Below are 16,520 nucleotides of genomic sequence, written 5' to 3'. Positions count from 1 at the left end.
TGGTTCTTTTTTTCTGGGTAAAGAGGAACTTGTCATTTTTAATTCTTGGGTTCAGGAATTCTTCTATAACTTAAATGACTCAATAAAAGCTTTTTTTTATTCTTTTAGTTACTGATTTTTTTGGTTAGATTTCACTCCACCCGCGGTTGGGAACTACTAATTCGTTGGGTCTACAACGATCTTGGATGGGCTCCTAACGAGCTAATTTTCACTACTTTAGTTTGTAGTTTTCCTGTGATTCCAGACACATGTTTGAAATTTTGGGTCTTTTTTTTGTTTGAACTGTCTATCTCCTTTGCTTGTAGTCATTTATCATTCAATTAGTGAAGCATAAACTCACTCATTTGATTTCCTAATATTAATCAAATTAGCATCTTTCTTCCTTTAGAAAGAAAGCCCTTTTCCTTTTTAGCAAAATTCTTTCTATTTCTACCTGCTCAAGGTATTCATCATTCCAGTACAACTGTTGTAGTACAATGACAACAGACTCGTGTATAGGGAACTAGATTAGCTCAGCTACCTATCTAATTTATCGTAGAAATTCCGGGATCTGCGATTGGACATGGAAAATAGAAATACTTATTTTTGGTTAAAGGAACAGATGATTCGATCCATTTCTGTATCGATCATGATATACGTAATAACTCGGACATCTATTTCAAATGCATATCCCATTTTTGCGTAGCAGGGTTATGAAAACCTGCGGGAAGCAACTGGACGAATTGTATGTGCCAATTGCCATTTAGCTAATAAGCATGTGGATATTGAAGTTCCCCAAGCTGTGCTTCCTGATACTATATTTGAAGCAGTTCTTCGAATCCCTTATGATATGTAGCTGAAACAAGTTCTTGCTAATGGGAAAAAGGGAGGGTTGAATGTGGGTGTTGTTCTTATTTTGCACGAGGGATTCGAATTAGCGCCGCCTGACCGTATTTCTCCTGAGTTGAAAGAAAAGATAGGAAACCTCTCTTTTCAGAGAGGCCGGTGGCTTCGGCGCCTCATCCATTGGCATCCTTGTACGAATGAGTTCCTTTGCATTTGTCATGATCGTGGGCCAGTATGTCCCTTGGTGGAGTGACTTGCCTACCAGGGCATGGGGTGCAAGGTGACTGGCACATAGCCCATCATGAATCACTCTTAAGAGATCGACCCCTGCTCCTTGGCAACACAACGAAGGAGGAGGGTGCAAACTCCAGTACGGGCCACATACTTCGCCATGAAAGGTGTTAGATCCACAGTCCACTTGCCTATGTGTCTCGTCACCTCTCGGTTACAGAACATGTCATCTAGTGGGTATGAGGTTGGTATGGTAATGTCGTGGGCGAGAAAGTAGTGCCGAAGCTTGAGGGAGGCTGTCAGAAGGGCATATGCCACATTTGTTAGATGCGTGTAGCACGCCTTCGCCTCTACTAGAGCCTCCAAAATGTAGTAAATCATCTTTTGAATAGAGCAGCCTTCCTTCTCCTCTTCCTGCATGAGTACAACACTTATGACGGAGGCGGCTAAGTACAAGAGGAGCCCTTTGCCAGGGAGGGGTATCGCAAGTGGCTTGAGGTCGGAGAGATGGGCCTTGAGGGCCTCGAAGGCGTCCTGGCACTCCATCATTCATTTGAATGGCTCAGAGCCCCTCAGAGTTTTTGAAGAAAGGAAGGTTGTGCTCAATGGACTTGGTGAGAAAATGGCTAAGGGCTGCGAGGCGGCTGGCCAGGCACTGGACCCCATTTAAGTTGGTGAGGGGTGCCATATATGTGATGGCACAAACTTTGCTGGGGTTCCCCTCGATGCCTTGCTTTGAGACGAGGTACCCTAGCAACCTTCCAGCTTAGTCACCAAAGACACACTTCCCCAGTTGAGCTACACGCTGGTAGCCCGTAGGCTATTGAAGGTCTCTTGAAGGTCAGGAATGTGGTTGACTTTGAGCATGCTCTTTATGACTATGTTTTCAATGTAGGCCTCCATGTTGTAGCTTAACTGGTGTTCCAGGATTTTGTGCACTAGGCGAGAATAGGTGGCTTCAGCATTCCAGAGGCCAAAGGGCATCTGAATGTAGCAGTATACCCGAAGGGGTAATGAAGTTGCTCTTTCCTTCATCTTCTGTGTCCATTCACACTTGGTGGCATCCTGAGTATGCTTCCAGGAAACTCAACAACTCACAACTGACGGTGGAGTTCGCCAGCTAGTCTATGCGAGGGAGCTGGTATGGGTATCGAGGGTAGGCTTTTTTGAGTGCCATGAAGTCGATGCACATGTGTCATTTTTCGTTATGCTTCTTGACTAGGATGGGGTTTGACAGCCACTCCAAGTGGATGACCTCCCGAATGATACCGACTTCTAGTAGTTTCTAGACTTCCTCCTTCGTGATCTTCACTCGCTCAGTGGATAGCTTGCGGAGCCCCTGTCATATGAGCTGAGCCTGTAGGTTGAATCGAAGGGAATGCTCGATGATGTGGTGGTCGACTCCATGGAGGTCCCTCGAGGACCATGCGAAGACATCAAAGTTGGCCCTTAGGATGGCCAGGAGATGGGTTTCCTGCTCCGGAGTGAGGTCCACCCCGATGTGAAAGACCCAGTCAGGGTTCTCCATACCTAACGGGATGTGCTTGATGTCTCCCTCTGGCTATTGCTTCGGAGCATCGCGATGCTCGAGGCACACCAGACGGCGGCTGCTCAGTGGGGCAAGGTGCCCATACTTGATGCGCCTATCAATGTTTTGATCATCGTGGATGGAGATCAGCCCCTGCGGTCTAGGCATCTTCATGCAGAGGTAATTATGATGTGAGGCCACCCCGAACTTGTTTAGGGTCCCCCAGTCCAGGATGGTGTTGTACGCGTAGGGCATGCCAAAAACGTCGAAGATGACCATCTCGATCTGCATGGTGGAGCCTTCGTCGAAGGTGAATGGAAGCTCTATCTAGCCCAGAGCATCGAGGGGGGCCACACTGAACCCCTAAAGGGGCCTCTGAGCTGGAGAGAGCCAGCTCTATGGGATGCAGAGCTGGTTAAAGGCATGTATGAAGAGAATATCTACGGAACTTTTCTCCATTGACAAGCACCCTCTGGACTTCAACTTTGGTGATGTTAGCTATCATGACTAGAGCATCTGTGTGGGGGAAGTTCACCCCCATAATTTCATCGTAGGTGAAGGTCACAGGGGCTTCAGCACATCCAGGGGTTTGGTGGTAGATGCTAGTTGCACCGACATGGAGGACCCCCTGTGTGTAGTCTCATGACTGCCTCTTCAAGGAGCCACATGATTCTGTTTGTAGTGTGGAACATAGTTCAGAACGTCTAATTTGTGATTCTTGATAATCGCGTTAGCTAAGCTCAAATTTATAAGTTTGAAGCTAATAGCAAAGCGAGAAACATTCTCATCTCTAGCTTGAGCCATTCTGAGTTTGACCGTGTTTCTGATCTTACTACTGCTCATGCTATTTGGATAAGATTGCAAAACTTCCACGAGAGGACTACACAGGTCAAGGCTAGGTTGTTTGATACATACCAGAGAGAGTATGAGAACTTTCGACAACTGCCTGGTGAGAGTGTAGAGTCCATGTTCAACAGGTTTTAGGGGATAGTGAACAAAATGAGAACGAACGGTAGACTTCCCTATGATGATCCTGAGAGAGCAATAAAATTGCTTTATAGTATAGATCGCAATGTTTGGGAGGTCAAAGTCGCTGCTATCATTGAGTCCCCTAACTATGAAACTCTCACTATGGATGAGATGTATAGCAAGGTTAGATCTACTGAGATTGACAATGAGACTAGAGCCAAATATGAGAATCCCTCAAACTCCCAGAGTATGGCCTTGGTTTTGGGAGGTGGCCAGTCGAGTGACGATTCTGGTTTTGCTAACATCTCATCGATTGGTTTTACTTTGTCATATCTTGTTTCTGTCATAGGAGAATAGGTGGACACCCTTGGAGATGAACCGGAGGAGAAGAAACACCAAGGTATGTTTCGAGTGCGACGATTTGAACCACTTCATTGTTGATTGCCCCAAGAATAAGAAATTTGATGTTGACAAGACAAAGCATAAGAAGAAGAAGAAGTACTTTGATCATGAGGCTATGAAGAAGGATTTCCGCAAGAAGCTCAAGGCTAAGGAACATGCCTTCCTCACCTCCCTCAGCGACTTTGACGTTGACTCCAGCGATGATGACTCTTCAAGCTCAAGTGAGGACAAGGACAAGAAGAAGAAGAATATCACCAACAACCTCAATGGCTTGTGTTTCATCACCGACACCATCAAGTCCAAGGGAGAGGTTTGGTTCATGGCCGACAATAAAAGCGACGTCGAGCTTTACTCGGAGGTACAACTTTCTGCCGATGAGCTATCTATGAAAATAGATGAACTAGAAGATACTTTAGTAGCTCAAGATCGCAATCTCAGGTTTGATGTGCACAAGCTTAGAGAATACAAAAAGAAATTTGAAAATGCTACCATGGAACTTGAATTGCTAAAATCTGCTCTCACAGTTGTAGATGAGACAGAGTGTGATGCTTATGGTGTTTACATGATTCAAATGTCTGATTTACAAACTAGGCATGCTTCTTTGGTAGATGAGCTTGAGAAAGCTAGGCTTGATCTAGAAGAGGTTAAATCTAGACCCGTTTGCTAGGAGCTTATAAAAATGGGGCAATTTGCTGGGTACCATCGCAAGAATCACAAAAGTTAGAAAATACCATCGGTGTGAGGATGACATATGGGTCCTAGGCCCATATGCCATTCTCAAAACCGATGGTATTTTTCAATATGGGCACTTTAGCGATGGTATCCTCCTAATTTTGCCTAAAAATTGCCCAATCTTGAAATATGAACTTACTAAGAACTGTGCTAAACTCAAGGATCTTGAGAAGAAACTTGCTAATGCTACTAGCTCTAAAGCTGTTATTTTTGCTTGTGATACATGTGCTTCTTTATTGGACGAATTGCATACTTGTCAAGCTAAGATGCTTAGATTGGAGGATGAGAACAAGCAGCATAGGTCTGTGTTGAGTTGGGTGTCTGCCAGGGAACCACAATTGGGTATGATTGTGGAACAGTTGATGACAACATCCCAAGTACCAATAATCAAGATGACCAAGTTCAAGCATCTCAAGACCAGATTCAGGCTTCCAAATATCAACAAGTGAATCTATCCTTAGGTCCCATGACCAAAGCTAAAGCATGACTATTAGAACAACAAGTGAATCTATTCTTAGGTACTTTGATTAATCTTGATGAGAGCTTTATAATACCTACTGTTAGTACCTTACTTGTGCTCAGGTTTACATGTAAAGAAGATGGTCAAAGAGATGATGGGAATGCTGCAAAGAATGAAGATGCTGCTACTGATGCACATTTCTGCTCGCTGGCGAAAGGACATGTCACAATAATCTCGAGGGAGGAGAGGGAGATCGGGTTCTGCGCCACGAGTACACTGGAAAACCTTCCAAGACTTCTAGAGACTTTCTTCAATGGTTCTCCATGAAATCAGATCGGTCCTAGCATGGAAAAGGAAGATAAGAAGATTCTAGTTCGATTCAGATTCGATTTAAGGCAGCCAGGTAGACTTGGAGAAAAAATTCCATAACTCTTGCATACGGAGTCCGATTGGGCTGTATAAATATTTGTTGGAAAGCTTATCTCATATCCTTTCCAATAGAACTGGCCCCATTGTCAGATCTGTTCCGAGTCGATGCTAGTCATCAAAACAATACGTTGGTTCAATCTTAAATTCCTTGTTAAGGTCTTAGAAGTCCTAGTTAGTTTTTATTGTCATAGGGTCTATATATAGTTGAATCCATGACCCATGAGGGTAGACCACATTTTATTGTAATTTCTACTGCATCTAAGATAGCCATAGTGCTTGTTCTTCCTGTTGCTTCGGTTTCTGCCACAACAGAGGGGAATAGGGCGTTCATCTTATCAAGATCGTGATTGCTTTTTCACTAGGAATTGAGAGTTCGATATCATCCACTTGTGGTCTCGTGGATTGTTCTGCAAAGAGTGTAGTTGGGAGAATTTAAAAGAGGTGCAAGTCCTTGCATTGGCATGGGTGATCACCTACAGTTCGTCAGGTCCCACGAGTTATCTTTGATCCTACATCGAGAAGATAGGACATCCGTATCGATAGTTCAAGAGAGAGGATAGGGTTGGTGTGGGGTGTGACTACACCAAAGTGACTTAGGAGTAAGGGAAGATTGGGGAGTGCAGTGTCTCTGGAGTGAGTGCTTGTGAGAAATCCACTGCAACCAACATCCCGAGAAAGGCAAGCCTAAACAACCAAGAGAGCATCCTAGAGTGAACCTCAAACCTAAGAGAAGAGTTAGATATCTCTGTGAGTACTATCATCATGAGGGTCACCTATTTGAGTTTTGTTTCAAGCGCAAGAGAAATGAGAGACGTGAGCTTGGGCGTCGAACAACCGGGACATGTGCTACCCTGCCTATAGTTTACATGAGCCTTTTAACTAAGTTAGCCATAACCAAGGTGCTCGATCTCATCATGGTAGTAATGGTCATTTGTTTGCAGGTGGTGCTTTTGCCTAGCGTGGACCTCGTCGTGCTCCATATGGCTATGGCTCATGTGCCCATTGCTTCGAGTCTCAAGGCTTTGGGGGACCACATTTTTCTCATCATGGTGCTTGCTTCCCGCCTATGAGAAAGGATAAGTACCATTGTACTAATTCTGTTGTTGGACGAGTGGCTCAGCATTGGTATTCTCTATATTTCACTAACCCTAGTGTTGAGTCATTTACTCACAATTGTTCCCATGTCTAGCAGGAGGACGGAGGCCTGGAGAACATGTGGCTAATGGATTCCGGCTGTTCGTGCCACATGATTGAAAATCCCAAATGGTTCTCTAGTCTCACCCGAGTGATGCAAAAGGAGTACATCACTTTTGGGGATGACAACATAGGAAAGGTAATATCAGTTGGTGCCATCAAGGTAAATGATCACTTTGTACTCAAGGAGGTTGCTTTGATTGACAACTTGAACTACAGTTTACTCTCAGTTTTGTAGCTTCTTGAGGATGGCTTTGAAGTGCGTTTTAACATAAAGCTTCCCATGTTATTGATTCTTTTGCTGATCTTGTTTGTGGTATTTCTCCAGCTAGCTGAGTTTTCAAAATGGAATTTTCCAAGTCTTTTGGTTTTTCTTGTTGCTTAATGGACATCTTGACCTCTGAGCTTTGGAAGTGGCATATGAGACTTGGTCACATGAGCTTTGATTTACTCTCTGTTTGAGTGCTCTTGACCTTATCCAAGAATTACCCAAGCTCAAATTTGAAAAAGATTTGGTTTGTGCACCTTGTCGTCATGGAAAGATGATTGCTGCTTCTCATCCACATGTTAAACAGGTGATGACTGACCACCTAGGAGAGCTTTTTCAAATGGACACGTTCGGTCCATCCCGTGTGCATTCGGCAGGTGGGAAGTGGTATGCTCTTGTAATTCACTACGTGAAAAAAGCTCATGGGTGACGGGTCCGGCACCCGTCACCCCGAATGCGTTACTGATGACTAGTCATTGGTGACGGGTAAGGACCCTTCACCAATGATGTCATCAATGACGGGTCATACTGTTACCTGTCACCTATAAGAGTTTTCCATGTGCTGGGGTGATAGACAAAACTGACAGGTAACATCTGATGAGGACCTCCCAGCAAATGTGCCAAGCCATGGACCAGCTGAAACAAGTCAAGCACCAATTACACCAATACAAAGACCCATCACACGGAGTCGTGCAAGGAAACTGCAGCAAGAGGTGAACTCTCTCCTTACTAAATTTGATTACAATACAAATGAGAATTTTATACTACCTAAATGTTCCACTTTTGTATTGCTAAGGTTTACGCATATTGGAGCTGCTGCTGGACCAAAGGAGACAAGTTACACCGAGAAGGAGACAAGTTACGCAGAAGCTGAACCATCACACTGACTCCTGACATCAGAGCCATGTTCCAAGAGACACACGCACAAACTGGTCAAGATTCACCATGCATAATGCACATGGACAGAAAGATAATCAAGTCTACTTTCACCTCCAACAAACGGCTCGTCTTTTCGATTTTCCATTAAGGAGTAATGACCATTTAAGTGAAGACTGCCAGGGAGGCTGAAGATCACGCGAGGCTTCTCGGGAACCCATGTTTTCACCTTTTCATCTCCCTTTATTTTCGTGGAAACTTATAGAACTTTCACACCTAGCTAGGAGGGGTGTTCCTAGTATAAATACCTACTGTATCTAAGCCAAAGGGGGACGATGATGAATTAAGAAAAATCCACCAGATGGTGTTTCCAGCCAAGAGCTGTTGAGTGACTTACCCCAAATTTCTTGTGAGTTCTTCATCGACTTGTGAGAGACCGATTCACCAGTATATATGTGAAGGTTCCTCTGGGACCCCCTAATTCGTGCTCTACGGTTTCCAGTTAGGCTGCACTGTTTTGTGTGGATTAGTCCCGGTTTGTGGTTCTGCGGTCGTTCGGAGATCGAGTCGAAATCCATCAAGGTTTCGGTGCCTCTCTCCCCGTCGCTTGGTCGCAACCAACCTTGACCAGGTCTAAAGCTACCCAGTTTGTGTTCTTGAGTTCGTGGAGATTGAGTCGAGTCCAAGGATTCGGTGCCTCTCTCCTCGTTACTTGGCCACATTCCAACCTTTGTCAGGTATAAAGCTAGTTATCCCGCTGCATTTTTTAGCAAGTTATCTCTTGTCGTACCTACTGCCGTGAAGATCGGGCCAACCCACGGGTTTTCCCCTATCAACATCTTCACCTGTCACTTATGTCCTAACATAAGTGATGGGTAACCTCTTAACCCATCACTTATGTACTAACATAAGTGACGGGTAACTAGGTTACCCGTCACTTATGTCTGTCACCCATGTGATGGGAGGAATAAATAGGTGACAGGTAAGATAGTTACCTGTCACTTATATTTAATATAAATCATGGATAACTAGGTTGTCTGTCACTTATGTGTATTTTACCCTATAGGAATATTCTGTTTCCAAGCTGCATCCTGGAGCATAGCCAGGATTTAGCAGTCGTCTTCTTCATGAAAACAACAGAAACACACCCAAATCTGTATCGACAAAAATGCATATAATCACTTGCTTAATCACATAATCGCAAAGGTTATAAAGTTCCAATCAATTCATTACAGAATCACAAATGTTATAAAGTTCTGATCAACTCATATTACATATATAAGACCTCATAACCTAGGGATTCTATAGTGAAACTCGCCGTGTGGGCTTATGACTTCAGCCACCAAGAACTTTGCGATCTGTCGTCGAATCTCCAAAATTGCATCGTTGTAGAAAAAAAGAGCATCAAATTCCTAAATAATTTGACATGTAACCAATGTCATGTTATCATGGAATTAAACTAATTACTGAAATTAGCTACGCATAATCTTATATTGAACTTGCATAGGAGGATTTGATATCTTTCATGCGGAGTGTGAGGAGCATGTTCCACGCATTTTAGAATCCACAAGTGTTGACCGATGGTTGTTGGTGGCACTGCTGGAAAGAAAATTTAGTATTAGATAAAAAGGAAAAATGCAGCAATAGAGAGCATTTGTATTCTGTTAGGTAGCATTTACCGTGAACCCGATCTTGTGTGTCAGTTTGTGGTTGGCTTTCGCGTCATAGTCAGGTTGAGCTCGAATATACTTGTCAAAAGCCCTGCATAAGGATGGATCAATTAGGGAGCATTTGAATGTTAGAAAAGTTAAATATGTAAACTAAGTCATGCAGAACTTACGTGTCGAGCATTCCTTTTACAGCATTGTAATCATGCTCTCCAGGTTTGCCTTTTCATCCTACTGGTCTTGACGAGTCAAGGTAGAACACTAAGTCCCACTTCAGGAAAATGACTAGTAAGATTCAATGGCTACTGGTGTTACGGGAGCCCATGAGGTACTGCATTTTGGAATATTGTTGCATTGCCCTGACCACATGGTCCATAGCATAATCAGGGTGAATTGGATGACTGATATTGTAATGGCCTCAGGGTCAAGACATGTGATAGAATCCTTATTCTTCTTTATTTCTTTCATCAAGTGTCTACAGATAACAACATAGTTAGGTTCAAAACTTAGTGGTATTAATTAATGAATATTCAATTTCAAGGGACATACAATGTGAAGATCCGTTATAACAAAACATATAGGCCATCAAGGTTGAAGAGGTCGTATAAGTCATTGAACCCACAATGAAGTAGCCGTCGTCATTACTTAAGTGTTGTCGTCATTTGTACTTTATGACTATGGATGTGGCATTGCTATCTCTAGAAGCCTGCATGTAGTAATTATGCAGGTTGACACATGCTTGTCCCACCCTTGCTAGGCCATCTACCGTCATCAGGGGCTTCCCATATTGAAATTTCGTGTTGGCACTAGTCCACGTTGCTCCAATGTCCATGGACTTCTTCATCGGTACAATGGCATTCAACATATTCGGCAGGGTTTCTTCTTAGAGCCTTTCTTCTCAACTCCCTTTTCCTTCTTCTTTGGGCTCTTTGGGGGTGCTGGAATTGGTTCTGGAAGTGAGACTGTCGGATGCGGAGGAGAAGGTAGTGAAGCTGCCTTCTTTGGAAGTGAGGGGTGTGGCGGCAGTGCACTTGGAACTCATCTAGACTGGGATGCACTGGAGACAATGATGTTGCTCCTCTTCCACTAGATCCTTTGACGGAGAGCTTCTCCTAGAGTTGTGACTTCATCATTAGGGGGGAGCTCCAACATGTGATCGATGGCATTGCTATGTACCATGTCCACCGAAGAACAACATAGCCTGCACGCATCGAGACCGTATATAAGATGCGGATGTTTCGAAGCAACTGACCCCTTGCAACCTCGATGTGATACCCGACAGGCCTGATTACAAGGCTGCAAGGTGTGGACCCTTCTAGCAGGTCAATCGTATCCGCTCAGTCACGTCAGCAACTACTTGTTGATCGACCTCCTTGGAGGCGCAGCTACTCTTCCCTGCAGCTCCAGGGCTAGCTTCCGCTAGGATGAAAATATCTATTCCCTTTGCTGCAAGCTGCTCCATGATGTTTGTGTAAACTTTTTGGGTGATATCCCGTGTCAATGTCTGTGTCAATGCATCCATGTCCACTACAGGCCTCTTCCTCTTCTTGTACATCGTGAGGTCTTTGGGAAAGCTGCATTTCCAGCCCTGAGAACTTGACACGCCTCGCACTCGACCTGGGTGCTTCGGGTTCTCCAGCACCACTGAGAGAACATCATGTTCCCTGACCCCGATGAAAGAACATTGGCTGGCTTTGGCTGCCTTTTCTTTTACTTTTTTTGTGACTGCATGGATTTCTGTGTCTCTGAATGTGATTTCCCTGCTCTTGGATAGCGCACCCCTTGCATGCAAATATGACTGCGATCGTCCCGGGAAGTGGAGCCAAGGATTCTCGTGGCCTTCTCTGAATAACTTTTTATCCTTTGCCTGCCATTTGGCCCTTTTCCTAGCGTACCCAGTTGTGCCAGTCTTGTGGTTATGCTTGTACCTAGCCTAAAGCTGCTTCTTCTACTCTCCTTTTTGAACTGCTCTGAGTTCTTTATCTGCACAAAAGCATCCCAATCTTCCTCTTTCAAGTGCTTGTAGCTCTTGAAGGGTGCCACCCCTTTAGATAAGTACCGATTCACAAGCTTGCTCTTAAAGCTTCAGTGAAGTTTCACGATCGCTTTCATTACTACATTGAGTGTAGCGAATGTTTGATGCTCCCTCATGTTTCCAGGGTATTCCAGGTACTCCTTCGTCACTAAGGTCTTCAAACTTAGTCATTATCGACACCCTCTCTTGAGCAATGAGTCCTGTGACCCTCCGAAATCTATTTAGGTCCTTTTTAGACCCTCCGAAATCTATTTAGGGCCTTTTCATCCATAGGTAGCCCATCAGCATCGACTCCCGTGATGGTAACCTTGTCCATTGGCCACTGTAGTTGTGACCTTGCCTTTCGGGCTCGTGCACCGCTACCAGTTGTTTGGCTTGGAAACTGTGCTTCCGCCATCTAAAGAGAAAACAAGGGGAGCTGACATAAACAAAAATACTGCTCCATTCAACAAGTATAAAAAGCATTGACTCATAAAATGCATCTTCGGCGAGATTGTATTCTTCGTCACTTGCCCAACATCGACTCTCCTGCATCGGTGACGGGTCCGGGCTTGACTATGATACTGGCTTTCACTGCTGCTGGAGGAGGACGTCAGGTGCGGGCTTGGGCTCCTATCTACCCCATCTTGTGCCGGTGTGGCCTCTAGTGCTAGCATCCTCTGTGCTTTTGGTTTCTCAAGGGTGACAGTCCTCTTCTTCCCTATGGTTTCTTAGAGGAAAGAAAAGGAATTAAGGTTAAAGCTTATCTAAATGCATGAAATGAAAATACTTGATATCAGAAGAGATAGAGATGGTTCTTTTGTTCGAGACACCACCATTGTAGATTCCAGCCGAGAAGACCAGGAAACGAGAAGGATAAAGAATGTCATATATCTCCGGAGCTAGATCACTTCCCGATGAACAAGTCAGAATTGCCTCAACAAAAAATGGATGGAATCGAACCTAAAAAAGTGATTCAGCCTCGTTATCATTTAGGTATCAGTGGGAACATCAAGATGAATGAGTTAACTAAGTATCAGCTTTGTTATCGATGATGGGTTCGAACTGTTTGAACCCAAAATTTTGGAGCTCATACCAAACTGAACCAAACCATTATCTCTATGAAACCAAACTGAACCAAACCATTAACAACTGCAAACCCATTCTCACCTACCCTAAGATACCCAAAACTAAAAGACTTCTGTATGAACCGAACTGCACTCAAAAGACTTTTGCAAACTGCACCCAATTTAATAACCTCTAATCAACATCGAGCATATGTATTGTGTTCTTTGGACCAAGAGAGTTGAGCAAATAGTTGTCAGCAAGCAACAAACGGATTGTTTTATATAAGTCGATAATAAGAGCATTGATATTATTCCACATATCAAAACACAAAAGAAGAATAATAGGTATTCAAAACACATGACCTTGGAACAAAGACAGCAAGTCATTAGTAACAGTACCAATCATCATGTGATCATCTTGAATGGACAGCAGGTAAACAGCAGTTATGAAATTGCTCTTAGAAATAATATAGCAGTTGGCCCCAAGACTTCAAAATCCTGCTCCCTAACTATTCTATTTGAAATATCACTGATTGAACAGATTTCAAAGACAATAGCTAGTCATAAATACTAAACTTAATCTCTAGATTTAAACCATCATCAAGAACAGTGCCTCTGTCCTAAATAGATAGTACTCAATCTAACCATAGGAAGCACAATATAGCATAAATAGAGACAATGATAAATAGCTATATCAGCTACCAGGTCAGAAATATGAGCAAGCATGCTCTGTATTAACAGTTGCATTGTCCTAGCAGACATCAAACAGGAAGCCCTCTGGAGAACCAAATCAAAACATGATTTTCATAGTACAAGAACAAATTAAGAAAATATACACCGACTGAAACATCCAAGGGCTGCCATATATCGCTGAGAGACTAGGGAATGTACATGTCTAACTAGTTGAACTCAAAATCATGCCAAGTCTCAACACCATTTCATCACAGAGCATTAACAAACAACATGTACACTATTTTCTTTGAGTTGTTCAACCTCAAACTGCGTGTGTCAACTAAGCAATGTGGGCAACCTTCACCTTTCCTTCTGCTTTGACCTGACAAGTTACGAAGTGCTGGTAGATCATTGATGGTGACAAACAACATGGCGTGCAAGGTCAAGTACTCTTGCTTGTACTGATCCCAAACCTCGACGCCTTCCGACAAGAGTTTCTTAAGATCATCGACTAAAGGCCTAAGGTACACATTAATAACATTGCCAAGTTGTTTCGGTCCTGATATCAAGATTGACAACATAATGTATTTCCGCTTGTTACAAAGCCAGGGTGGAAGGTTGTAAATCAACAATGCAATAGGCTAGGTGCTATGTGAGGTACTCATGTTACCGAATGGATTCATGCTATTTGTGCTCATAACAAACCTAATATTTCTCAATTCTTCAGTGAACCAACCAAATGTTGAACCAACGATTCACCATTGAGCGGAATCCGCGGGGTGCCGTATCATTGCGTCATTCTTACAACGATCAATGCCAATGCACCAATTGTGCCTCATTTCTGTTGACAAACATACGCTTCAGACGGGGAATTATAGAAAATACCACACCACCTTCCTAGGACCACCTTTACTGTTCTTGCCTCCATCCCTGTCACCATCGTCATTTCTACGCTTATATCAATGAGTTCCAAAAATGGGGCATTGATCTAGCTCTACATACTCTCCACGAAATAAGATACAATCCTGCTTACATGCATGCATTTTTTCTATTTCCAGTTCTAAAGGACAAATTATCTTCTTCGCATCTTAGATGCCCTCGGGTAGCAGGTTCCCCTCCGGTAGCATGTCCCTTAGCAGATCCAGCAATGCTTTGAAACACTTATCAGTCCAACCATAGGTTGCCTTCAGCTGTAGAAGATTTAGGTTCCCAAATATCCGCGTGTACTCCTTATAGTTGGGATAAAGGGGTGTCTTGGAATCCTGCACAAAGTCCTGGAATTTAGCAAACTCACCATTGTTATACTCATCGTGCCGCTTGACATCCCGCACCATCTAGTCCACATTCTCCACAAAATCCTTGAGATCATTATCATTGAAACCTAATATGTCCTCATCCCTGAGATCATGATATATTTTACCGAGTGTAAGTCCTTGATCCACACTGTTGGCATGGAGGGCCCGATCCAACTCTCCTCGTTAAAACAGATCTAAGTAAGAAGTGACGGGTGATAATATTACCCGTCACTTATTATTTGTTATAAGTGATGGGTAATATTACGACCCGTCACTTATAACTGGCCTAGGGAGACCCATCACCTTTGCCAAGTCATAAGTGATGGGTTATAACATGACTTGTCACTTATGATTGATGCAGGAAAATCCGTCACTTATGACTTGGGATAAGTTATTACCGGTCACTCATGTTATATGTGATGGGTAATATTACGAATCTTCACCTATTATTTGTTATCTATGACGGGTAAATACCTGGTCCCGACCTAAGGTGACATAAGTGATGGGTCGTGTAATAACCCGTCACTTATGTATCTCTCCTTTGTTCATTTTTCACGTTGTGATTGTTGACGATTTTTCGAGGTACTCTTGGGTGTTTTTCATGGAAACAAAAGACGAGACATTTTCTCATTTTTGAGATTTGGTTAAGGTTGAAGAATAAATTTTCTTACAATGTCATGAGAGCTATTCGCAGGCACAATGGCATGGAATTCAAAATGCTCAATTTCAGGTGATTAGTGCAGAACATGGACTAGAGTATCAGTTCTCTTCACCTTATGTGCCTCAATAGAACGGTGTGGTTGAAAGAAAGAATCGAGCCCTTGTTGAGATGGCCAAGACGATGCTCGATGAGCATAGAACTCTTAGAAAGTATTAGGCTGAAGCAATCAACACCGCTTGTCATGTTTCAAATCAGATTTTCTTACGTTCGATCTTGAACAGAACTTCCTATGAGTTGAGATTCGGAAGGACACCCAAGGTGAGTCACTTTCGTGTGTTTGGATGTAGATTCTTCATTCTCAAGCAAGGTAATTTGGACAAACTTGAGTCAGACCACCCGAACAGGCCAAAAATTCTTAGTATCTTGCTCTCTGTTGGCTTATCAACAATTAGGCTGCCTTGATTTGCGGTTAGACCACTAGAATAGGCCAAAAATTCTTAGTTTCATGCTCTCTATTGGTTTGTCAGGAGTCAGACCGCCAGATCCACAATCTGACCGCCAGATCCATAGTCAGATCGCCGTACCCCACAGTCTGACCAAGACGGGTCCAGTCTAACCGCCAAGTTTACTCAATACCGAATTCCTCTCTATCCGCACACTGTCTGACCACCACCTACATCGATCTGACCGCCAGCCGCCCAAAACTCAGTAAACTTAGTCCAATTGTTTTACCCTGAATTCCTTATCTCATCAGAACTTTCAGTGTTCTTTGTGTGCGAAGTTTGTGGTGTTTTCGTTGTGTTTTATGTTGCGCTTTGTTGTGATTCATTCTTGAGGTGCATTGGGTGCAAATATGACATATGCTTTGTTCTTGTTGAAGAATTTTAAGGGCTCCTATTCACTCTTTTCTAGTCGTCATTTCGGTCCTTCACATATCCTTCTGCAGGCGTAACATCAACGAATTTCATCACATCAGTGGCCCGCCTTCTCTTTCTACCACGCAAATCCTTGTGTACATGTCCATGCATGTCTTTGCACACATAAGAACACAATCATCCACAAGTAACCCTACATATGTGACCAGATGGGGCTCTTCAAGCACATTGTAGAACAGAGCGCCGAAACGGAGATCGATCCAGCACAAATAAGTCCTGAAGGAAACCACCCTGTCCATCGACCTTGTATGAAACTTGTTCATATCCTCTTTGTTGTCAAAGCGGACCGGTAGAC

The 16,520-nt window shown here is 43.4% G+C and overlaps 1 long non-coding RNA gene and 1 pseudogene across 1 annotated transcript; both read right to left on the bottom strand.

Moving 5' to 3' along the window:
• The window catches only part of LOC133904368 (citrate-binding protein-like), an 88,067-nt pseudogene that overhangs the window by 30,676 nt on the left and 40,871 nt on the right, over positions 1-16,520 (bottom strand).
• Positions 9,234-10,131, bottom strand: LOC133904369 (uncharacterized). The gene is made up of 3 exons (XR_009907471.1): positions 9,755-10,131; positions 9,594-9,675; positions 9,234-9,513 (listed from the first exon to the last, which is right to left on the bottom strand). It is a non-coding gene; the product is annotated as an uncharacterized LOC133904369 (long non-coding RNA).

This window comes from Phragmites australis, chromosome 22 (genome assembly GCF_958298935.1).
Source record: "Phragmites australis chromosome 22, lpPhrAust1.1, whole genome shotgun sequence".
Classification (NCBI taxonomy): Eukaryota; Viridiplantae; Streptophyta; class Magnoliopsida; order Poales; family Poaceae; genus Phragmites; species Phragmites australis.
Note: the sequence above shows the minus strand (reverse complement) of the source record. Positions and strands in the feature narration are given on the sequence as shown.